At 48.9% G+C, this 26399-nt stretch overlaps 1 non-coding gene across 1 annotated transcript; it reads left to right on the top strand.

The window, feature by feature from the left end:
* Window positions 1–6638: 6638 nt before the first annotated feature.
* On the top strand, window positions 6639–6711 carry TRNAS-CGA (transfer RNA serine (anticodon CGA)). Its single transcript has one exon. It is a non-coding gene; the product is annotated as a tRNA-Ser (tRNA).
* Window positions 6712–26399: the final 19688 nt, after the last annotated feature.

The following is a 26399-nucleotide window of genomic DNA, read 5'->3' on the forward strand; positions in this document are numbered from 1 at the left end:
GAGAAGGGAGAGGCCCTGGTCTGTTTGTGGGTGACGCAGTTCTTGCCTCTAGAACTGCGACGATTAGTTTTCCCGTTCCGGCTTAGAAGGACGATGACGCATCGGCGAAAGCGAGCGGCATCGAGGCTACGGCGAACGGCGGTCAACAAGAGGGAGGCGATCCGAGGAGGAAGATATCTGGCCAGGGTTCCTAGACGCGGAGGATGATGGTCATCGGGAAACGTATAGTTCGGTGTCGAAGCTACGGCGGTAGGAGGTTGCACGGCGACGGCAAAATCGTGCAACGTGGCCAGGTAGACCACACGCAAAACATATTGGCTGGTTTTCAGGAGAGCGTCATTGTCGACTGCTGTACCACGGCTGAACGAGATGAAGAGCTGAACGCAGTGGTACGACCGATGGGGATGGCGCAAAGGTCGGAGGTGGTGGCCGCGCGAGATCCTCGGCATAGCTGAGAGGTTCAGTCACCTCGGGAAAAGCAACGGGAGTCGGCACCGGCGGAGTCTCGCGGGAAGAAGGGAGAGCTGCGCAAACTTGCTCATTGATGACCTGGCGAAGCTTGGCCGGCAAAGTCGAAGGTGGTGGTGTGGTTGAGGACAGCAGCGAAAGCTGACGAGTGACCTCAGCACGGACGAACTCTTTTATCTGGCAAAAACAGGGAGTCCATCTCCGGAGCCGCGGTCATACTCGTGAGGGTTTCGTCGGACGCGGGGGGTGCGCAGCGTGAGAAGACGCTTTCTGCAGAGCTCGTCGAAACTCTGGCAAAGCTCAATGACCTGAGAAACAGTGCCTGGATTTTTGGACAGCAGCATATAAAAGTCGTCGTCGGAAATGCCCTTCATGATGTGACGTACCTTGTCCGCCTCCGCCATCGTCGGGTTGACGCGCCGGCAGAGGTCGATGATGTCCTCTATATAGCTGGTGAACGTTTAACCAGTTTGCTGGAATCGGCTTCGTCGGCATTGTTCAGCGCGAAGTTTGCGCATGCCAGGGCGGCCGAAAACTTCTGCGATGCTGGTTTTGAAGCTAGCCAGTGTGCGGAGCTTGGCTTCGTGGTTCTTGAACCACAGCTTGGCGACTGTTGTGTCTGCAGCGGCAGGCAAGTGGGGGCCCGCGGCCAACGAACGCGCGGCGAGCGCCGACGCAGTGAGGGAGACTCGGAGCTAACTGCTCCTGATGAAAACCGGAACAAAGACTGAGCCGGCTCGCGGCCGTTTATTACTTAAAAGGACTTCAAACGCCAGATGACACCTCCTGATTGGTCCAAGCTCGTCACATGACAGAAGGGGGGTGTGCCATCTAGCTAAACTACTACAAAACATAAATGTATGATAACACATAGATCTGGCAGGGGGCGACACTATACTACATCATCCCCCCCCTGGAAACAAAGTAAGCATATAGTGAAACGCGCACTTAAGTCCAAGGACAAATTCAGTTCAGTCCCCCCATGTTCACACACACGCGCACCAGACTTGGGCACCAAAACACAGGCAGTCAGTCAAAACAAAATCTGACAAGGAACACGGCACAAGACTCACTGCACCGCAACAAGAAACACATTTTATACCTGTGTTAATGAAACATGTGAATTGCCTGAGACGGCAATACGCTCTACACTCGGAAAACAAAATCATCAAGCCACGAAGGCCGTTTTCTGTCACGATGAGGACGCGTGCGTACCCCAGAAGAACTTTGGGGGTTGCGACACGCATCAGTCGACTTTAAAGACCCAGTCGTCCTACTACTATTTCCCTCCCCCTGCTTGGACTTGTGGTAGTCGCTGAAAGCTGGAGAGGATTGCCCAGGAAGCTCCTCTCGAAGTCTCAACAAGTCCTGGGAGGCTACCGATTTCCCCACGGAATCAGAGACGACTGCTGACTGTGCGGACTCGGAAGTGATACAGTCAGACAAACTACTTAGCTGATGCTTATAACTATGAGAAGACGCTGTCCCCACAGAGGAGTCATCAGAATGACTATCCAGATTTGAATATGAGTACAAAAAGTCTCTATCACTTGTACACAATGTACCACCTGCTGGATCCTTCATCACTAAGGTTAACTTAGACACATGCCACGTCTTCCCATCACTGAGTAGAAAAGTAGAAGGTCCTATCTGGGCCTTAATTGTACGAGGTTTACTGTACTTAAAAATACTTTCCTGTTAAATCTAATTCTGACGGTGTCTCCCACCTTGACACGAGTTTCCTGAGCACCTCTACGTTTGTCTACGTGCTGTTTAGTCTGCCACTGTTTCTGCAAGACTCTTTCTTGAACTTGAGGCACAAGACTGTCCTGCTCCCGTAGATCTGCACAGAGCCGCATGGTTCCATCCTTCTTGCGCACCACCACGAGTGGAGACACCCACTCAGAAGCCTCGACGCGCTCGATGACGTCGCAGTCCTCGAGACGTCGCTATTCATTTGTCACCTAGTCACGGAGAGCCAGGGGTAGTCGGCGCAACTTTGAAGATACTGGTTTCGCATCTTGCTGCCGATGAATTCGGTGCACAAAGCTGTTGACGAGACCCAACTCGTCACTGAAGAGGTGATCAAAACCCGGAGGCACACCTGTGGGGCTCTGTACTGAAGGAAGCGATGGTAGACGACATGTCAGCGACGTACCGTCGATCTGTATGCCCAAGCGTTGGATGGCGTCTAAACCCAGCAGTGATGTTCCTGTAGTCATTACGTGGAACGTGACGGAGCATGACCTTTGGAAAAACTGGACAGTGCCTCGAAACAGGTCTTGAATGTCGATGCGTTGCTTGGAGAACTTTCTCAAGTCCACTGTTGAGTGTGACAGCCTGTGCTGACGACCAAAGTGATTTCTAAAATCTTCGGCCGTCATGAATGACACAGACGCTCCCGTATCCACCAGCAGTCGCATGGAGACGCCGTTAACTACGACCGGAACTTCCGAATCTTTTTTAGTTTCAAAAGCGCTTACCGTCGAGACAGACGCGGACGGCTGCCTTGCGGAAGCTGAAGACAGCGTCTCTGCGGAAGAGACGTGTTGAACAGTACGGGTTTTCCGGCATACTGATGCAAAATGGCCCAACGTGTGGCAGGCGTTGCACCGCCGGTTCCTTGCTGGACAATTCTTGTACGTTGCAATATGTTTCGTGCTGCCACACCGATCGCATGCACCATGGTTCCCGGAGAAGCCATGTGCGAAATGTCGGCCCTCTTGGCGGCTTCTCGGAAGAAGTCGGTCATCTTGCCGGCTTCTCGGAAGAATGCGGACATCTTGGCGGCTTCTCGGAAGAAGTCGGCCATCTTCATGGCCTGCCGGACTAAGTCGGCCATCTTGGCAGCTTCCCGGAAGAACTCTGTCATCTTGGCCCGTCGACGGAACGCCAAGTTGAGATGCCTCGATTCCTCGAACATTTTCGGAGCCGAACTCACGGTTCGCTCGATGCAAGGCTTCTAACGAGCGTCCAATTTCTTCGGCCTTGTCCAGGGACAGGGTTTCGCCATGAGCTAATAGCTTTTCGCGAACGCTGGCGTTCGCTACCCCATGTATTATTTGGTCTCGGACGCGCTCGTTGTAAGTTGTGCCGAAGTTGCACTGTACCGCCTTCTCCTTCAATGCGGTCACGAATTCCAGGAATCCTTCTCCCTCAAACTGCCTTCGACTGGTGAATTCGTGCCTCTCCGCCAGAACATTTGTTGACGCGGCGAACAGCCGGTCAAGCCGCTCCAAGAGTTTCTGGAACTCTGACGCTGGCGGGACCGCATCACTTGACGCTGACGCTGCGCCGGTCGACTGCCTTGCTGCTTCACTTGACGGTGACGCTGCGCCGGGCGACTGCCTTGCTGCTTCCTGCTCCTCGTCTGCAAAGTACTTTCGTTGTCCCTCACGCCCGAGAGCCCTGACGAGCGCGGACGCTCGTCGCGCGTCCGTCCAGTCGCCACTATCGGCCGCTTCGAGGTGGGCCTGAAAAATTTTTTCCATCGAAACCATTGAATTAACGGTGGCCCGGGCACTTCAAGAAAACGGGAAGGTTCGCCGTAAAGGAAGCCATGCCCGGTCGCGTGTGGGGGACAGTGCAGAAGACAAGCCGGAGCTCGAGTAGAATGGAGCAGGGCAGAAAAAAGGCGAGAAGGCCTTTTTTCTGCCCTGCTCCAAGAGAAGGCGTAGGCTCGGAAGCCTCGCGACGCCAAGTGCGTCGGCGGCGTTTGCAGGCCGTGCAGACACGTAAAGGACGCTTCACTTACGAAGCTCATTGGTTTCCCGGGACTTCGGTCGGAACCGCAGCGGGAATCCCATGCTCGTCGCCATAAGATGTTGTGTCTGCAGCGGCAGGGAAGTGGGGGCCCCCGGCCAACGAACGCGCTGCGAGCGCCGACGCAGTGAGGGAGACTCGGAGCTAACTGCTCCTGATGAAAACCGGAACGAAGACTGAGCCGGCTCGCGGCCGTTTATTACTTAAAAGGACTTCACACGCCAGATGACACCTCCTGATTGGTCCAAGCTCGTCACATGACAGAAGGGGGATGCGCCATCTAGCCAAACTACTATAAAACGTAAATGTATGATAACACAGAGATCTGGCAGGGGGCGACACTATACTACAGCGACGCCCGATTAAGAGCTTGAGGAGCTCTTCCCATTTGTTGGTGTTGCTGGCGCGTTCATACGATTCCAGCCAATCTTCAACGTCTTTCTCGTCGGTGCCGATGAAGATATCAGGATCCCGCTGACGCTAGGCACCGGCATGTACGATGGGGATGTCGAGCTGGGGTCGTCAGGCATAACGGATGACAGAGTTCGGGTGCGTAATTCCAGGATCACGGAAAACCGCAGCTCCTCCACCAGAATATAATAAGAAAACAGAACAAGAAAGCAGCAGGCAGCGTGTCTGAACCAGAGCAGCCCAGGCAATGTTAAGCTCGCGCCTCCCGGACGACTGGCGATGTGGCTGCAGCGTCAGGAATTCCTCTTCATTATATATATATATATATATATATATATATTGTGACGCAGCAGTTATCACGACGTTTATTCCGCGTCAAAGACTGGGCTAACCGACCACGCCCACAGCACGGATCACACTCGAGAGCCAGCCCCACAAGCGATGATGAAGAAGAACCGCATATGAACCCCACATGATGATGATCATGTACAGATGACAAAGAATAGCTTATAAATTCCCACACTAATGTCCCCTCGCGCGAGAGCGGCCATCCTGGCCGCAATTCAAAGGGGCGGTGAACGTCTCGTGAAAGGCTTCATACGGGAAACGTGGAAAATCTCAGCGGCGCGGCAGCGGCGGTCATTTGGAACAATAACTGGTTCCACGCGATAGTTAACCGGAGAAGTCTGCTCCAAGACTTTGTAGGGGCCGATGAACCGAAGCTGAAACTTGTCACACAAGCCAGGAGTATGAACTGGTGTCCGGAGTAGCACTTCCTCGCTAGGGCGGAAGCACACGAGGCGTCGTAATGCTGCTTGCGGTCCTGTTGCCGTGCTTCGGTGTTGATGCGGGCGAGCTGGCGACAACGCAGAATGCGGGACACATATTCTTCGCAGGAGGAAGGACATTGATGGACAGTTGGCGCGAAGAAAGAGACGTCAAGATAGGAAGAGGGCGGACGACCATAGACAAGGTAAAATGGCGAGTAACCGGTCGTGCGTTGAACGGCGGTATTATATGCAAAAGTCACGAATGGCAAAATTGTGTCCCAGTTTCTGTGATCCGGGTTGATGTGCATGGCTAGCATGTCTGACAGCGTGCGATGAAATCGCTCTGTGAGGCCGTTGGTTTGCGGATGGTAACTGGAAGTGGTCTTGTGGGTGGTTCCGGAGGCTCTGAGTACTTCGTCTAGTAGTTGCGAGAGGAATGCTTTTCCACGGTCGCTCAGGAGAACGCGAGGAGCACCGTGACGCAGTATTAAGGATTGAAGTATGAATGCAGCAACTTCAGAGGCTGAGGCAGAACTCACACAAGTTGTTTCGGCGTAGCGTGTCAAGTGATCAACGGCTGTCACAATTCATCGTTTACCGGTGAGAGTCACAGGAAGAGGACCATACAGGTCAACGCCAACGACCTCAAATTGTTGCGACGGACAAGGAACCGGTTGCATTTGTCCGCTTGGAGCTGATGTAGGGAGCTTTCGACGCTGACATAGGGTGCAGGAAGCGACATATCTCGCTACACTGGCGGACAATCCAGGCCAGTAGAAGCGACCTTTGATGCGGTCATATGATTTCTGAAAACCGAGGTGACCAGCAGTCATGTCGTCATGAGAAGCCTGCAGGACATGAGCACGTAGAGAGCGTGGCAGGACAGGAACCCAGCGTTGACCGTCAGGGTGATAGACATGACGGTATAGGACGCGGTTGTCAATCATAAATTGCGTCAGCTGCCGACGAAGGCGGGCGTTAGGCGGGCGCGAAGCTCCTTTATTACATAACGAGGTTCTCGAATCCGGCAACATTGATGCCTTCAGGTAGCATGTGTGGGTTTACTGACCAGTTGCCTTCCCCCAAAAAGATCACGTTCTCGTGACGCCTGAGGCAAAAAGGGCGTTCCACGTCCGCCGCCAAGGTCTGTGAATGGTGGCGCTGGCTAACACTCCCAGAGTTCTACTAGTACACATAAATACCCAAGAAAGTGGATGGTGAAACAGCGCCGCGGTAGCTCAATTGGTAGAGCATCGCACGCGAAATGCGAAGGTTGTGGGTTCGGTTCCCACCTGCGGCAAGTTGTTTTTTCATCCACTTTAATTTCCATTCATTTATCGTTTCTTTATTTGATTTATTAGGCACAAGTAATTTCCCCTATTTTTTCCTTGGTGTCAGTGTTTGTTGGCTTCTTATGATATGACTAATAAAAATCGGGACCCTCGGTTAACCCCCTCTCTTCTCGCTTATATATATATGTATATATATATATATATATATATATATCAGCCCGTGTTTAAATCACTTATGGAAGACGCATAACACGAAAGCATTTCGTCCACACTAGAATTTCAGATCGCCAAGACTACGCGAGATGCAATGCGTTCATTTCGACCCTTAGAGCAATACACAGATTTTGATGCGGAAATACATAGCCTCCGTGACATCCGCCGGCGATCGGAGTGACGGTACAGACGGTCTAAATCGGTCTACGGCCTTAGAGAGGCCAGACGCATTCAAAAGAAAATTCAGTGTTGCCTTGCTGTACTGCAAAATCAACTCTGGAAATAATTTTGAGAGTCTCTCGACACGCGTATACTTCTGTCGGTTGTCTGGAGAACAATCCGCGGATTTCGAACAGCTCTTCAACAGCGCCGTTCATTTAAATCTCTAGCCCTACGTCAAGGACGCCGAGATGTCGACGTAGCCGAAAATTACTGCGCAAGGACACGGGTCCGGCGTACACGTATTCACCTTGCGCACCTATTCCCATTGTCCCCCCTTGCTCCCGAGATCCTGGTATGGACGCTCCATTCTCCATCGAAGAACTGGAGGCCGCACTTTCTGGGTGCAGGCGATCTTCGTCACTAGGACCCGATGGCATCACATACTCTGCGCTTGCAAATCTTGGTCAAGAGGCCAGAGATGCCCTTCTTGGCCTATACAACGCATCATGGTGTGATGGCCTGGTCCTTACCACGTGTGAATCCAGTCGGCTTGTTGCACTCTTCAAGGCTGGCAAATCCCCCTTGGAATTGTCATCTTACCGTCCAATAACAGTGGCCAGCTGTGTCGGCAAGGTAATGGAGAGAATGATCCTTACACAGTTAGAATAGTACTCGGAATTTTACAACGTCTATCCAGAGGTAATGGCTGGTTTTCGACGTGGCCGCTCGTCAATAGATAGCGTAATCGACCTTGTAACATACGTACAACACCAGAAACACCTGAAACGAATCACTGCGGCCCTATTCCTTGGTGTTAAAGGTGCGTACAACAATGCAGACCATCATGCAATTCTGGCCGCCTTAGAAGCTATGGTGGACACACATTTCGCTGGATAGGCAACTATTTGAATGGCATATCTTTCTTTATTTTGACTGAAGACGTATCAACGCCGTCTAGCTATACAGGTTGCGGTGTACCGCAAGGCGCAGTACTCAGCCCTACCCTTTTCTGCCTAGTGCTCGTTGATCTCGCTGATTCGTTACCGCAAACCATTCAGCTCTCCATATATGCAGACGACATTTGCATATGGGCTTCAGGCTTGACACGTGTACAAGTCCGCGCATGACTTCAGAAAGCTTCAGTGGCTGTGTCAACATATCCAAGCAAACAAGGCCTGGAGCTTTCTGCTGAGAAATGTGCACTCGTTGCTTTTACTCGCAAAGCGATGGCCTCGTATGCTGTGCGGATTAATGACCAAATTATACGATATAGACGAACGCACCGAGTTCTTGGCGTCATCATTGATAGAGACTTGTCTTGGATCCCGCACATCTCGTACATGACAAAACGTTTGGCCGCCATTGTGGACCTTCTTGCGTTTCTCGGCGGGAAGTCCTGGGGTGCAACAGTGCCATCAATGTTGCAACTATATAAAGCACTGTTTTTTAGGATTCCTGCAGTACAGCTTACCTGTACTAGGAAATACTTGCACTACAAATATCCGCAAAGTCCAGAGCGTGCAAGCACAAGCCCTCAGAACTTCTCTCGATCTCCCCAAAACTACGTCATCGATTGTGACAATGGCCATAGCCAGAGACGCTCCTTTGACATTTTACATTGATACAGAGGTCCTGAGGCCACACATCCGACACCTCACTCGGATTCCCTCCCACCATCTTGCTTGCTTGGCAGCAAAAAGGCCATATTCAACTTTTGCCAAAAGTATTGTAAGCCATCAGTCCTACTTGCCATCACAATTTACGCCTGCTACACAATTATCAGTCCCACTGTGGTGTCTGCACCGGCCGCAAGTGCAACTGACAATTCCAGGAATCCGAAAGAAAGCTGGAGCGCCATTGCAAGCTTTCAAACAGGCAACTTTGGAAACAGTCACAACGTGCACAGATTCCGGCAACATGTCTGCACAGATGGTTCGGTAAAACTCAACAGCTCTGCTGCTGCAATCATCATCCCGTCAAAATCTGAAGAAATCAAATTAACAACTTCATGTGTGACCACATCGACGGGTGCAGAGCACGCGGCACTCCATGCTGCAATTGATTTCATTAAACAGGAGCCACCGCAACAACGGACAGTCTTTAGTGACCCCAAGGTAACCCTTTAGTGCATGCGAAGCCCAATGTACCACGGACCCAGTGCACAACTGGCCTCAGAATTTGGACACATATATCATCAAAGCCATGACAGGGGACACAACATAATCGTTAAAAGGCTTCCAGGACATCGTAACATCATCGGGAATGACCACGCCGACGAAGCCGCCCGATCTGCACATGAGAGTGGTCAACGAGTCCTCATTCTGCCTTCGCGAACAAGCGCTGCGGCTGGGCTGCGATTGATGTCCCGTGATTGTAATTTGCCGCTGTGGGACCCGAATGCTTTCACCATGTGTCGTTTGCGTTCGTTGTCTCCGGACATACGGATGCACCTCCCGCCTGGGTTACCACGGCGCGAACAGACCATGCTATACCGTCTGTGGCTAGGCGTTGCCTTTACAAACTCATATGCTTCCTCATTGGAATGGCCAACAGCCCCACGTGCGACACATGCAACATCGATGAGACGCTCGCACATATTTGTGTCTGCCCGCGATATAGTGCCCGGAGACAAGTGATGTGCAGAGTACTGGACCAGTTGAACAATCGTCCACTATCAGAACTCAAAGCTTTAGGTCAGTGCTCCAAAAGAACATCCGCGTCGAAGTCCTTACTCGCGTTATTAAGGTTCCTGCGGCCTACGGGGCTTCACGATAGACTTTAAGAATGCCGCCCTTTACCGCTCTATAGTGTGCGCGCTTTGTTCGTGCTCCTCTCTCTCTCTCTCTATCTCCCCCTTCCACTCTCTTTCTCTTTTTATCCCCCTTAACCCTTCCGCCCGTGTGAGGCAGCCAACCGGAACTACCTCTCGTTAACCACCCTGCCTTTCTCTGCATACTTTTCTCTCTTTGGAGCCCATGGAGGAAGGAAATAATAGGAGGGAGCATGCCGCGACGCGATTTATGCCGATGTAGCGGCCCAACACTTGATAAAAATGTCAGAGCGCGCGGTAGGTTTTAGTACTGCCGGTTGATTTCTTTTTTCTTCGATACACATTCAAAAATATTTGAAGCTCTTCAAATAAACAAAAAAACATTGCTACCACCGCGGCACTTTCGCTTACTGCCGCGCTCATGGATTGTGGCGTCGAATCGCGGTGTTGCGCTATGCGTGTCCGTTCGGCGAGCCGCATCAGAGTGAATGCCTCTCAAGCGTATCGGAAGTTGGAGAAGGCAAATGTCGCATGCCTCACAGAGAGATGCGCGGCATTGCTGCACTGCTGTCTGCTTTCGCGGTAAGTGTTCGCTGCGGTTCGTGTTGCAGTAAATTGTGTAGTAATGTCTGTTGTCATTTCAGAAGCTAAGCACGCGTATTGTTCACTCATACAGGGAGGCTAAAAACTGTTTTGTAAGCTGGTCAGTTCTCGTGTGAGGGATAAAGCAAAGTTTAGCTTACGATTTGGAGGGCATCTTTCTCTTTTGTTCGCCGATACATGTTATGTTTTACCCGCCGTGGTTGCTTAGTGGCTCTGGTGCTGGTCTGCTAAGCACGAGATCGCAAGATCGAATCCCGATTACGGGGACCGCATTTTGACTGAGGCGAAATGCGAAAGTACCTACGTACTGAGATTTTGGTGCACGTTAAAGAACTCGGGTGGCCAAAATTATTCCGGAGTCCTCCACTGCAGCGTACCTCATAATGAGATCGTGGTTTTGGCACATAAAACAGCATGATTTTTTTTAACGAAGTATCTTTTTGCACATAAATAATGATGCATGTTACGCACCAGTATATCTTTTGAAACGCTATTCACGTGCCTTTGATTTTATGTAAACATCGACGCTGTTATAATAAAGCTGTTTATTTGCAGCAAGTAGGTGTGATGAACGTTGTGATTTCGCTCTGCCTATGCCGCAGCGCCAACATTCAAAGGTAAATGTACAAGCTGATTCTAAGAGCCAAATAAGAAAAAAATATATCTAATGTGAACGAGGTAGAATTAGGATAAGCCTGGAAGAAGCAAGCGGGCAGCGCAACAGCAAAAGCAGAAGCAGACGACGCCGGCGTCGGTCGTCTGCTGTGCGGTACTCCTCGCAAGCGTCATTATGCTTTCGATGCAAATTTGGCTTCCTAAGCAATTATAAATCATTCAGGCGTCGCCTGTGGTTTTAAATTTAGACTGTAACGGAATAATATTCAAAACATCATCTCTACTTAATAAGTAAGTAGTGGTAATAATAAGTAAGTGAGTGGGCACGTCGGCTGGCCTCCTGTCAACATGAAGCTAAGTCCGTTCCTGTTCTTCATGCAGTTCCTTCTTGGCTGGACAGTGACGGTCGGCGCATTACAAGATGGAGCACAACCGTTTATCATCGCTACCACCCCTGCCCAAGATTACGCACATGACTGGCAGCACTACAACGACACCTGGGCGTCATCGCGCCGTGGACTATCGACGTCACCCGCAGCTATAAAGAGCCCGCCTTGGTCACGACAGTTCAGTGGGCACGTCGGCTGGCCTCCTGTCAACATGAAGCTAAGTCCGTTCCTGTTCTTCATGCAGTTCCTTCTTGGCTGGACAGTGACGGTCGGCGCATTACAAGATGGAGCACAACCGTTTATCATCGCTACCACCCCTGCCCAACATTACGCACATGACTGGCAGCACTACAACGACACCTGGGCGTCATCGCGCCGTGGACTATCGACATCACCCGCAGCTATAAAGAGCCCGCCTTGGTCACGACAGTTCAGTGGGCACGTCGGCTGGCCTCCTGTCAACATGAAGCTAAGTCCGTTCCTGTTCTTCATGCAGGTTAGTAACGAAGTTTGTACTGTGAAATCGGACAACCCGTGCTTTTTCCAGCTGACGTGCCCACACTGCCTTTGCATTCTCTGTCTGAATGTTCGAAATGTACTATCGCTACTGATAAGTGGGGACGTGGAACCGAATCCTGGTCCCACGGCAGACCAACAACTCGCTGAGTTACTTAAAGGGCAAAAAAGCATCCAAAACAGACTCGACGAAATTGAATCCAAGCTTAATATTGTTGAGGCAGCCGCATTAGCTATCACAGAAGTTAAAACTGAGGTGCTTAGGCTAGAAGGGACTATTCTAACTATGGAAAGTAAGCTGATAGAACTAGAAGACCGATCCAGGAAAAATAACGTTATTGTGTTTGGTGTAAAAGAGCAAGATGATGAAACGACAGATGATTTGACTGAAAAAGTGATTAACGGCGTTTTTAGCGAGACCCTAGACGTGACTGTTTCTTCGGTCGAACGGATTCACAGGATAGGCCGCAAGCAACTCAACAAATGCCGTCCCGTGATAATAAAACTGACGGACCACCGTGAAAAGATGGCCATTTTGAAGAATTGTCGCAAGCTGAAAGGGAAAGAGGTCTCGGTTTCGGAAGATTTCTCAGCCCCAACCAGACTGAAACGTCAAAAACTCTGGCAGAGCACCTCAGAATTAAGAAAAGCAGGCGGAAAACCCCAGTTGGTCTACGACAAAATTAAAGTTAATGACGAACTGTTCGAATGGGATGCTACAGAAAATAAAAGGGTTCCTGTTAGAAAGCCTGACTTCAGTAAGAAGCAATGAACTGAAACTGGCAATAAACAACCATTTTGTTGCCTGAACCTTAATGCTCGTAGCATTATGAATAAGTCCGAAGAAATAGAAAGCATCATTCTGACGTACAAGCCACATTTAATAATAATAACCGAGACTTGGCTGCACAGTGAAATCAGCGACGATGAGGTAACGCCTCCGATCTATCAAATTCACCGCACGGATGAGGATTCCCGAGGCGGTGGTGTCGCAATTATCTTCCAAGAAACGCTACACGTGGAGAAGCTTCCTGGCGTACCTGGTATCGAGAACGCAATCTTAAAGGTCTTTCTCGATGACCTTAGTCTCGTAGTAGCAGGATTTTACAGGCCGCCTAACTCAGGTAATTCCTTTTTTGAGAAACTTAATGAGTTTTTATGCGCTAGCAAAAGTTATTCTTGGAATTTGATTCTAGGTGGCGATTTTAACGTACCGTCCATAAACTGGAACAGTAAATTCCCAGACCCCTTATGCAGCTCTGCCGAGCCTTGCCGAGCTCTGCCGAGCCGTTGATATTATTCTTTTCCATGACCTAACACAACTAGTTACCGAACCAACTCGGATACAAGGGGAAACCATGTCTATTTTAGATATTTTTCTTGTCAGCAATAGCATCCTTAATCGCAACCCGACGACGTATGTTCTCGACGGTATATCCGACCATAAGATGGTAAGCCTATATGTAGATTTCAATTGTATAAAGAAAATCAAGAAACAGGCATCTATGGTACCGATTTTTGCGCGTTCTGATGATGTGAGTATATTGGACCAGCTTGACATCTCGTTTTCACAATTTCTTGTCCACTCTGAGTCTGGGGAAATTTCCGTTGATGACTTGTGGCTTTTCTTCAAAAACCTTGTTTTAAGGTGCATAAAAGATTTCGTACCATTCCGAGTGAAGTGTGTGCAACGCTCAAACCCATGGATGACCAAAGACATTGTTCGCTTGGGACGAAAGACGAAAAATATCCGAAAGAAACTTCGTCGTAGTCCCTCCGAAGATACCGTGCAAAAACTTTCCGACATGCGCAGACAGTTAAAACACGCTATCAAAAATGCTAAGTTACATTATGACAGTGTAACTATGAAAAACTTTCTTCTTTCGTCCCCGGCAAAATTTTGGCGTCATTTCAAACAAAAAAAGAGTACAATATCGAATCTATGTATTGATGGTAGACCTGTTACGGATCCATTTACCATTGCGAGTTCATTCAATGATTACTTCTGTTCAGTGTTCACGAAAGATGACGCCAATCAGCTACACTTTACACTACCTCACGAATGCCCCACTATAGGTGACATATCAATAACTGAGGAAGGCGTTCTCTCGCTTCTTTTGAAAGTGGACAGCAAAAAATCCCCTGGAATAGACGGCATACCCAATGCCTTCCTCATTAGGTATGCCGAATGGTGCTCGAAATATTTAACCATAATATTTAAAGAATCCTTATGGCGAGCGGAACTTCCACATGATTGGAAGTATGGAAAAATCGTCCCCGTTCCTAAATCACAAAATCCGTCACATATTGCGATATACCGGCCGATCTCCATTTTATGCACATGTGTGAAGACACTTCAACATGTCATTTTTAAACATATATCGGAGTTTCTTGAAAATAACAACCTGATCGATTCCAGACAGCATGGTTTTCGTAAGAACCTGTCAACGGTAACACAACTACTCGAAACCGTTCATGATTTTGCTTCATCATTGGATAGGCAAAGCCAGGTAGACATTATATTCTTAGATTTCGAGAAAGCCTTTGATCGCGTGTCCCATCCTAAACTGCTTATCAAAATGAAAGCAATATTCAAGAACACTACATTAATATCCTGGATAGAAGCATATCTTCCATTGCGACAGCAGAGTGTTTCCATCGACAGCATTAGTTCCAGTCCGGCCCCAGTTTTGTCAGGCATACCGCAGGAATCCATCCTGGGACCACTGTTCTTTGTAATTTTTATTAATGACATTACTCAAGACATACCAGTGAAAACTAAGTTGTTTGCCGACGATTGTATATTGTATAACGTAATTCAGCATCCGAATGACCAGGCTCTTCTAAATTCATCTCTATCTAAAATAGATCATTGGTGTTCCGAGTGGCAAATGAAGGTAAATGAGAATAAAACCGTATCGATGACAATAACAAGAAAACGGATTCCCCTACACTACCAATATTCAATAAATGGCCGCAGTCTTTCTTCAGTAGAGAGTTATAAATACTTGGGTGTCATGATCACGCCTGATCTCAGGTGGAACACGCATATCAACTACATACAAAAAAAAGGCCATGCAGAAGCTTGGGTATCTGAAACGTTCCCTACGTCAGTCGACAGAAGAAATAAAGTTACTGGCATATAAAACATTTATTAGGCCGATTCTTGAATATGCTTCCGTCTTATGGGACCCATTTACTGAATTAAATATAAGTAAACTCGAAAGTGTCCAAAGGAAATCCATAAGATTCGTCTATAATTCATATAGCTGGCACACATCTCCGACTCAGCTGCTAGAAAAAGCTAATTTAGAAACACTTCAACTAAGACGCCATCGTGATAGGTTGAAATATATGTATTTAATATATCATGATAATTTGCGTATCAATAAGGAATTGTACATTCAACAGGTGACTCGTCGTTCCACACGAGGAAATCACTCGAAAAAGGTCAAAGAATTCGCCTGCAGAACCGATTGCTTCAGTAATTCATTTTTTCCTCGAACTATTCGAGAATGGAACCGTCTCAGTGCACACATTGTCGAGAAACCCACCATGCAGTCATTCTTAAGTGCTTTATAATTCCATCAGCCTTCAATTTTCAGCAACACTTATCATCTCGCGACATATGCTGTGGTTCTCCCGCAAAATGCTTCGATAAGTGATGCATTACAGCAGTTTGTCATATCGAGCGACGCGCATGTGCAGCTTGAATTGTCCGTGTTCTGATTTTTTCTTTCCTTGTCAAGCACTCTGTCAATATATCATTGTACAATTTTTAAATCTGTAGCACGGGTTTGTATGCACGCGACGTGCAAACTATTGGTCTTTCGCTACTTTTCAGTGCGTAGTGCGAGCCTTGTGTAATGCGTTCTTGTCTCGTTATTTTTGATCATTTTTTCATATGTACTGTCCACTCCTGCCTACGGCCTTCTCTGAAGGCTGGCAGTATTTCTCAAATAAATAAATAAAATAAATAGTAAACATTTTTCTGGTATCAGTGCAACTACCGTTAGAATTCAGGCGGCGCCAGAGCCGCCTGCGAAAACCGGCTCCATTGGCCCTATGGGAATGTCACGGGCTTGCCGTGGTGCTTCTCTGGTTGTGTTGCTGGCGAGTGTTGGCCAAAGACGATGACGTGACGAGGGCAATGGCGTGACGCATTCGACATGAGCGAAGGAGATTTCCGAACCCGCCGTGGTTGCTCAATGGCTATGGTGTTAGGCTGCTGAGCACGAGCTCACGGCATCGAATCCCGGCCACGGCGGCCGCATTTCGATGGGGGGCGAAATGCGAAAACGCCCGTGTACTTAGATTTAGGGGCACGTTAAAGAACCCCAAGTGGTCGAAATTTCCGGAGTCCCCCACTACGGCGTGCCTCATAATCAGAAAGTGGTTTTGGCACGTAAAACCCCATAATTTTTTTAAGGAGATTTCCGAAGGCATTTTAGGCTCTGCCGATACACAATGCGATGGATTCTCGACGAGCTAGAATATCTCGAACCACAATGATTTAGTAGCGTTGACACTGCGACGTAAGTGCTGTGCGCGCTGAGTCTTTTTTTTTTTTTTGCGTCGTTTTTTTTTTCTCAGCAATGCGTCTGGAATGTAGAAACTTTTGGGTTGTAGCAACCGTCAGCCAGCCACATCATTACCGCCGTCGCTAGGGCCATTACGCTAGAGGGAAAAGAAAAAAAATTGTGCGCATCTCACGCGCTGTGGGAATCGATGTGAGCGAAGCTTTCTGTGCAGTTTGTTTTGATTGACGATGATTCTCTGTGATGTTGACAGCGAAAGTTCAATTTATTCAACGTCTTGTCCAACACGAGAGTGCTGAGTTGATGTTAAACGTTCCCTTATATTGTGTTGGCAACCCTGTGTGATCGAGTGCAGAATGCGGGTAACTGGCAACCAGAGCCTGTGTGCCCGGTGTGGCGGACAGAGCCTCGCCTACACCGCTGCCGAAGTTGTCACCGTTGTACCGCGTAACTATGTAACCCCCTGTGTGCCGCCAGCTAGCGGCTTAATTAATAAAGATATAACAATTGGCGACGAGGCAAAACCACCGATATGGCAGCAACAACGACGCCAACGTTGGGCTCCGTGGGAAAATTTACACCAAAAAGCTCCGGTAAGGCGGCATGGTCTTCGTACTTCGAAAGGCTCGAATTTTGCTTCGAAGCGAACGACATAACCACGAAAGTCAAGAAGCGTGCCGTGTTGTGCACAGTAAGTTCGCCGGCGACGTACGCGGTCATTCGTTCCGTGTACCCACCAGTTCTGCTGTCGGCGCATTTCAACCCCAAGCCATAGGGAAAAAAATTGGAGGACGCTTAACCTTCGCCTTCAAGAGTGGAACGCGATAGCGTTATTGCACCCCGTTCGCACCGCCCACTCATTCGCTCGCCATGCTCTTGAGTCACACTGAGGCATAGTTTTCATATACAACACTTCTAAGCCCACAGCACAATTTTTCTCTAATTATTTGTTCCAGGAGCACCACGCAGACGCATGACTCCTCGCCAGCAGCACGGCACACATCGCAGGGGACGCTTTCCCACTAGACGCGCTACGGCGCAGCGACACGTCAGAGGCGTCCCGCATCGGACGATGCACCTAGGAATCCCGCTGTGAGTGGAAAAAGGAGCCGCATTGCCTAAACACGAAGGTTCGAGTGACGCACGCTGGAAGTTTGAAGGGGAGAGAGCGAGACACCTTATTAAACGCAAGTGTATTGGGGCATCCTCGCGCCGGTCCCCGCACGGCCCCAATGCGCTCAACGAGACGGAGAGAAGCGGGCAAGTGGCGAGCCGCCTGTCGGGGCAGCGCCATACATTGCGAGGAGGGGTCTTCTGTGTTTGCCGCAAGATGGCTCTGCGTGTGCTCCAAGCGCAGAAGAAATGTAACGGAAACCTACTTCACTACTCGTTTAACTGCGACTACTGTAATTTACATGCTGATAATTACCGATATACACCGTAGTATAACTTTCTACGGCACGTTTCTAAGGCAACACCGCATTCACTTGACGCGCTTTTGTCCCGCTTTGAACCATTGAACTCATGGCTGAGTGGCAGCTTCTCCGTCTCACACTCCGGAGACCCTGGTTCGATTCCCACCGAGCCCATCTTGCAAGTTGTTTTAACGCGACAGTGTTAAGGAGCTCGCGTCGCAGAAAAACCGGTATCGGCAGCGTTGGTGTCGGCGACGTTGGCCGTGAGCGAAAAATCCCGGAAGGCAATTCAAAAACAACTGGCAAGAGTTTCTGGGATATAAAGTCAGCTGGGCGGGCACCCAGCCAACTGATTACAAGGTGAGGGCTCTACATGAAGCACCGGAACCAAAGTGTAAAAACAAGTTGCAGGCCTTAATGGCTGTCTTGAACTTCTACAACAGGTTCCTGTGCGGAGCTGCGCACACACTAGAATCCTTGCACAGGCTGCTTAATGAGCATAGCAGTGGGAAGTGGACAAAACGAAAGGCAGAAGCTTTTTGTCACGCTAAGCAACTGATGCATTCGTCAACTGTCCTTGCCCATTCAGTGTCCAGAAACCACTAATACTGGCCTGCGATGCTTCGCCTTACGGGCTTGGGGCAGTGTTGAGCCACGTTGACGATAATGACTATGAGGTGCCAACGGCCTATTGCTCTCGAACAATGACAGCTGCAGAGAGTAACTATGCGCAGACAGGACCGAGACGCCTTGGCTATAGGTTTTGGTATGAAGTTCCACAAGTTTATTTATGGCTGTCATTTTCACATTGTCACCGATCATAAGCCTCTGCTGCGTTTATTGTACCATGCAAAACCAATGCCCCACGTTTTGTAACCAAGAATGTTACGATAGTCAATAATGCTCTCTGCATATGACTATGAATTCAAGTGTAGGTCCGCACAAAGCCTCAGAAATGCAGATGCCCTTAGTCCACTACCTCAGCAACAGACGCTAGCTCAACTAATGAAAAACTTGGTGAAGTGAGAGTGCTGGAGTCAGCACCAGAAATTGCTTGGGATGCCCACAGGATCCCCCCGTGCACACGGAGCTACTCAACCTTAGCTAGAGTTCAACGTTGCATCGTGAATGGTTGGCCTCATGGAAAACTGGAGGAGGAATTCAAGCTATTTGTTCGTCGGCAGCAAGAACTTTCCGAGTATCATGGCTGTCTTCTGTGGGGCTTTATCGTGGTTGTTCCGAACCAAGCAAGAAGTCATGCTTTAGAGTTGCTGCACAGCACGCATCCTCGTATTGTGCGCATGAAAGCGTTGGCGAGAAGCACGGTCTGGTGGCCAGGAATCGACGGAGACATCGAGAAAAAGGTCCGAGCTTGTCAGCGATGTCAAGAGACAAGGCCGGAACCACCAAGTGCAAGGCTGCATCCCTGGGACTATGCAAAGAACCCATGCTCGAGGATCCTCATTGACTTTGCACAACCATTCCAAGTGACTGGTTTCCTCCTAGTGGTCGACGCACTCTCCAAATGGTTAGAGGTGCTTCCTCTAAAATCCATGTCATCGGCAACTGTGGGCCGCCAATTGCGTACACTGTTTGCAGTACACGCTGTTCTGGACACCGTCGTCTCGGACAATGGAACAGCATTTTGTTAAGAGGAGTTTAAGGTGCACATGCGCGACAACCAGATCCCACATGTCAGAGTGGCACCTTACCACCCTTCTTCCAATGGTCAGGTTAACAGATGGTGCACGAAACAAAGGAGGTTCTGAGACGCATGAGTGGTGGAGGCGTGGACACTAAACTGGCTCGCTTCTGGTTAAGCCCCAGCATGTTCTGCCACAGTCAACAACAGGCAAGAGTCCTGCTGAAATGCTGATGGGCAGAAGACTCCACATTGTTCTAGACAAGCGGCACCCAGACCTGCTGAGGGAGATAATGGATAAACAGAAAAAACTCTCTCAGCAAAGCAACCAGAAAGTGCGATACCTTGAATGTCAACAGCCCGCGTTCGTCCGAAATTACCTAGAAGGTCCGAAGTGTCTGCCTGATGTTGTATGCGACATCACTGGACCTTGGTCTTATAAGGTTTGTACGATAGACGGTCGTCCTTGGAAGCGTCATGTCGATCAGATAAGAAGCAGAGAGTGGAACGAATGTTCTGATCAGCCTGTAATGGTGTTGCCAAACGAGACCATTGACCTGCAGCCATAGCTTCCGAAGCCTCCTGACGATTCTGACGGTTCTTCCGGTGACACCACAGAAGAACCAGTGGCTGAGTCACCCTCATCACCACCTGTCTCAAACCCGGCGGAGCCACCCCAGCAGCGTGGCCGCCCTTAGCGCATCTGACGATGACCAAGCTACCTAAAGGACTACGTTACCTAGGGGGGAAGAGTGTTGTGTTGGCAACTCTATGTGCTCGAATGCAGACAGCGGGTAAGTGGCAACCAGAACCTGTGTGGCCGGTGTGGCGGACAGAGCCTTGCCTACGCCGCTGGCGAACTTGTAACCGTTGTAACGCGGAGCTATGTAACCCCCCCCCCCTGTGTGCCGCAAGATAGCCGCTTAGTTAATAGAGATATAACAGCTTCCCTACGCCACCACAGTTTGTCTGCGTAGTACATAGAACACCCAGCGTGATGTGTTTGCTTGAGGCGTTGTTGTGCGCCGTACTTCATAACCTCTGAGATGGTTAAGCATATTCATAGCCTCACATGGCACATCGCATAGCGACAGAAGTAATAAACCTTATTTGAAGTATGGGGATGTAATTTCCAAGGCAGTAATCGAATTATGAGGCACGCCATAGTTTTCGATTTCGGATAACTTTGACACCGTGCTGTTCTTTAACGGGGTCCTAAATCCAAGTGCATGAGCGTTTTTTTTTATTTAGATCTCGTCGAAATGTGGCTGCCGCAGTCGGAATCAAACCCACGACTTCAAGCAATGCCATAGCCACAAAGCTACAGCAGTGGTCACAGAAACGTTGATTTGACGTGTGACCGCTTCCGTAGTGTCGCCTTGTGCCTATGGTGCACTTTAATGCGACTAGCTCTGCTTCAGCACGCCCTGCGTAAGTTTTCTACTGGACAAATTTGCGTGGTGTTTATTTTTCAGGAATAGCAGAAACTCTGGCAGCAGTGGCGGCGGAGCCGACATAATTACTTTACCTTGATCGTCCTACACACAGGTTTGTGCGGAATCTTCTTCGTTTCCTTTTCTTACTTACTGCGTCGCTGCTGCCAAACGTGAAATGTAAATGTCCGGTACTAAAGTGATGCCTGAGCTAACCAAGTTCCTAAAGGACATTGGGCAAGAAATGCGAGACATGCGAAGCGCTATTGAAAAAATAACTCCGAAAGGAATTTAAAGACCTGAAGCACTCTATTGATTTCTTCGGCACCCAGTTTGATGCAATGACGACACGGTGTGCTGCAATTGAAAAAAAAACTCTTCCTTAAAAAAGGAAAACACTGCTTTGACAGCCGAATGTAAGGAACTTGGAGGGCAAGTGTCTGGCCTTGAGGAGAGGGTGACAACCCAGGAAGGGTACTCAAGAAACAGAAACGTTGAAATTAAAGGTGTTCCATTCACCGAAAATGAAAATCTTTTTGCAGTATTAGCGAAGCTCGGCAGCCTGGTCAATGAGCCTATCTGTGACGCAGACGTTGATGTTTCTCACCGTGTGCCGCGGAAAGACGGTGGCTGTCCGAATATTGTCGTTCAGTTTCGTTCGCGTTAAAAGCGTGATGGGCTCATTGAAAAGGCGCGAAAAAAGTGTTTATCCGCCACTCATCTCAGTCAATCTGGTCATGCTTCTATTTTCGTAAATGAGCACCTGTGCCCAACGCTAAAGAAGCTTCTTGGCCAAGTTGTTGCGCGAAAGAAACACACAGTGGAAGTACGCGTGGACTCATGATGGCATAAAATTTTCGCGCGGAAAACTGACACGTCACGGGCACTACGCATATCTGCAGTTTAGGACCTTGATAAAATGGAGTAAGCGCTTGCAAGTGTGCATCGGACGTCGTCCTTACTGCAGCAGTTAAGTATGGCGGAAAGACTGTTCACACCAACCGACGTTGGTAAAATATTTTCTAAGAGAAATAAGTGCACTTCCTTTTTACGTTTAACCACGCAATCTACATGCAGTAAGGACGATGATCTCAACGCATTGCTGTCTTCTTTTGGTTGTTTATTTGGCATTGTCATGCTGTGCGAAACCTGCTATCGCAACGAAGAAGTACTGAAAATATCAGACTATGTATCTTATTACCTGAATCGGTGCAATAAAAAAGGCGGCGGTGTTCTGTTGCTTACTAGAACTAACTTGCATTGCGAATTGTTGAAAGACTTTACTCAAATTACTGCTGACTTTGAAATTTTGACTGTTCTTCATGGCCGCAGCAGTTTTTATGTGGTATATAGCCCACCGGGAGGGAATGTGGTTTATTTTCTTAAATACATCGACAACCTGCGGTCCTGGGTTAACGATAACGACTACATTTTAGTTTTGGTTGGCAATATTATTATTAACGTGTTACACGATAGCCCACTTCTCAGAGACACATTGCGGCTACTTGAATCAAGTGCTTGCATTAATACAATTACTGTTCCTACACGTATTCAAGGTGACTGCCAAAGTTTACTCAATGTTTTCATTACGAATTTTGACACACAAAACATTGAATCAGGCGTCATCATTGCTCGCGTCAGTCACCATTTGCCTGTCTTTCTACTTGTTAATTCACTTGTGTTGCCCTCGCGTCTTTATAAAGACGAACACTTCACATTTCAGGATATTAACACATTCACACTTGAGAAGTTTCGCAACGAAATATAGCGCATAAACTGGCAAGACTTGTATAATGAGAAAGACTGTGACAAAGCGTACGAGTTGTTCTTATCCTTTTTTCAGAGCGCTTACAGAAAGTCATTCAGACGCAAAACAAAAAAAAGCCAGAAATACAAGGAAACCTTGGATTACTGACAGTACGTTGAGGTTGGTCAAACAAAACATGCTCTTTTCAAGCAATTCCTAGGCACAAGGGGTGCAACAGATTTAGCAGAGTTGAAAACATTCCGGAATAAAGTTAATGGTACTCCAAGGGCAGCAAAAGTGCAATATTTCGAGAAATTATTTAATGAAGAAACGATAATGCGCACCGATATCACCTTGAAAAAATGAACAGTTTACTTCGTGTAAACAATCAGACAGAGAATGCAGCGGAGTTAGAATTAAATAATCAGCCGACATCAGGTACGGCATTGGCTGACGCCTTTAACAATCACTTTGTATCACTGGTGAAAGTTCCTACGATCCTCGTTGCACAGAATACATAAAATCAAAAGTCGTCGAAAGTGCATTCCTAAGCCCTACTAACACTCATGAGATCTACAGCACGTTTCTCGGCCTTCCAAATGGCAAAAGTTGCGATATCAATGATTTGCAGATTTGCTCAGCTAAGCATGTTCTAGACCTAATCTGTCCTGTCTTAGAGCACGTGTACAATCTTTCATTGGCGAATGGTATATTTCCTCGGCGCATGCAAATAGCGAAGGTAACCGCACTTTTCAAAACTGGCGACAGAAACGAACTCTGAAAATATAGGCCAATATGGATCCTGCCTATTTTTTCTAAATGTCTCGAGAAATTGGTTAATACAAGAGTAACCTCGTTTTGTGAAAAGCACAATGTAATTGCAGATTACCAGTATGGGTTTAGAAAAGGTCGTTCAACAGAATAGCTTTACTCATGCAAAAAGAGATAATTTTGCGAGGCGTTGAAGACAATTTGTTACTCTTGGTGTCTTTATTGATTTTTCGAAGGCTTTTTACACCCTTATCAGAGGTGATACTCTACTAACAAAAATTGACATTTATAACTTTAGGGGAACTTTCGTGAACTTAGAAGTTATTTGCAGTACAGGTATCAGACCGTTGTCATAGGTAACAACTGTTAAAAAAATTTGCCTATATGCGCTGGAGTTCCTCAAGGAAGCATACTAGGATGACTATTGTTTAACCTGTACATAAATGACATAACTAATATCAATACCAGCGTACAATTTGCTATCTATGCCGACGACACTAGTTTATTCATAACTTCTAAGGTCGTGAAAGAATTGCTGTGTGTTGCTAATGATACACTTGCTCAAATAAACAAGTGGAGTTTATTCAACTCATTAACTATTATTACTACCAAAGCAAAAGGCGCGCTTTCTCAGCCAAAAAACAAAAGGCATAGTATTAACGGACATCTCAGAATAGGTACTTCTTTCGTAGACATAGCACCATCGGCTAAAAGCTTAGTTGTCATATTCCAAGAGAATATTGACACGTGTACTTATCTTTATCGGGCGACCACGTTTCGCCGCTTAACACATGTAATCGCACAGCGCGGGCCGCGCCTGCATGTATCCGAAGTTTATGGAAAGTTATCGATGCTTCTACGCGGCAGTCTGTTGTCGCCGAACCTTGTGTTATGTGATTTCATCGCGTGACGCCAATGGTGTAGAACTTTGTGGAAGGCACGCGGGCCCGAACGATTAGCCTGGAACATTCGACGACTGCTGTATAAAAGCCAACGCGCTTCACCTGCTGAGCAGATTTTCGACGATCGCCGACCGTGTTCGCCGCTATCGTTGGGCTATAAGTGTAGCCTGTTTTTGTGGGCACAGGTTCGCCCAATAAAAGTTAGTTTTGTCTTTCACAGTATTTGCTACTGTGTTCAACGTCACCACCACGTGACATCTGGTAGAGGTGCTTTTCGTTGATGTACCGGACGCCCCCGACAAGCCGTGATCCAAGTCCGGACTGCAAAGAGAACACCAACGTAGTCCCGGAGCACCGAGCAAGCCGCCGTCTTCAACAGCTGCCCCCGGAGCACGGACCAAGAAGATTGTGGCCAAGGCAACCCCAATGGCAGCCCCAGCGTCCCACGTCGTGCTGCAGCAGCCCAGGGAACCTTCGACGTTCCGCGGATCAACATTCGAGGACCCAGAAACCTGGCTCGAGACGTATGAGAGGGTCGCTACGTTTAACAGTTGGGACAGCGACGACAAGCTGCGGCATGTCTATTTCGCACTGGAAGACGCCGCCAGGACCTCGTTCGAGAATCGAGAAGCCACCTTAACGACGTGGGACCTGTTCCGAAGCGGCTTCTTGCAAACGTTTACAAGCGTCGTGCGAAATGAGCAAGCCCAAGCACTACTAGAAACCAGAGTGCAGCTGCCAAACGAGATGATCGCGATCTTCACGGAGCAGACGGCCCGTCTTTTCCGGCACGACCCGGAAATGTCAGAGGAGACAAAAGTCCGCTTCCTCATGCGGAGCATCAAGCAAGAACTTTTCGCAGGACTTATTTGTAACCCGCCGAAGACCGTAGCTGAGTTTTCTGCAGAGGCATTGACGATCGAGAAAACTCTGGAGATGCGCACCTGGCACTATAACTGCCAGGCGCTCACGCCGCAGTACGCCATCCAAGGACTGGATTCCGACGACCTTCAGGAGACCATCAGGGCCATTGTGCGCGAAGAACTGTGCAAGGTCCTGCCTTCGTCGCAGCCCCAAGTGGCTTCGATCGCCGACATCGTGAAAGAAGAGGTGCACCGATCGCTTGGAGTTCCCGAGCTGCAACTACAATTACCGCAGCCCCAGCCAGAAGCGATGACATACGCCGCCGTCGCACGCCGTCAAGGTACCCCTCCGCGACAACGCCAGGGCCCTGCAGCGACGCAATTCCGTCGTCCGCCGCCGCCAGCACGCCCACCCGTCGCCCAGCGCACCTACGCGAGGAAGACGGACATTTGGCGAGCCCCCGACCATTGTCCGCTCAGCTATCACTGCCGAGAAGCCGGCCATGTGTATCGCCGATGCCCATACCGGGAGATGGGACTGCGAGGTTTCGCCGTACACGCACCGCGCCCGCAGCAAGGTGAATCCACTCGCGGTATCGCCGACTACCTCGCCGCTACTCAGTGGAGCTCTCGACGACCGTCGCGTTCGCCATCACCAGGCCGCTACCTCTCGCCGCAGCGCCGAACATACACTGGCCCAGCCCGGGGGCGGTCAGCGAGCCTATATCTGGAAAACTAAAAGCAGCAACCGATGGAGGTGCGGTTGCTGTTCGTCGAACTGACGAAGATCCTCCGCCGCCGACGAAGAAGACGAAGAAACCATCTCGATGACATAATAACGACACGCCGCCGTCCCGAAGAAGTCGGGAAGCCAAGACTACACCGACAAAAGACGACTTGACGACGCGACGTTCCAGCTTTAGTTCAACACGACGCAGCCGTGATCCGACGCCAAGGCCCAACTGCAACGCCAGACAAAGAACCACCGACCTCGACGCGTTTCTCGACGGCCACGCAGTCACTGCCTTAGTCGACACAGGGGCCGATTACTCCGTAATGAGTGGACACATAGCCGCCCAGTTGAAGAAGGTTAAGACTGCATGGGAGGGTCCCCAAA

The sequence above is a fragment of the Dermacentor variabilis genome, chromosome 8, assembly GCF_050947875.1.
Source record: "Dermacentor variabilis isolate Ectoservices chromosome 8, ASM5094787v1, whole genome shotgun sequence".
NCBI classification, from domain to species: domain Eukaryota; kingdom Metazoa; phylum Arthropoda; class Arachnida; order Ixodida; family Ixodidae; genus Dermacentor; species Dermacentor variabilis.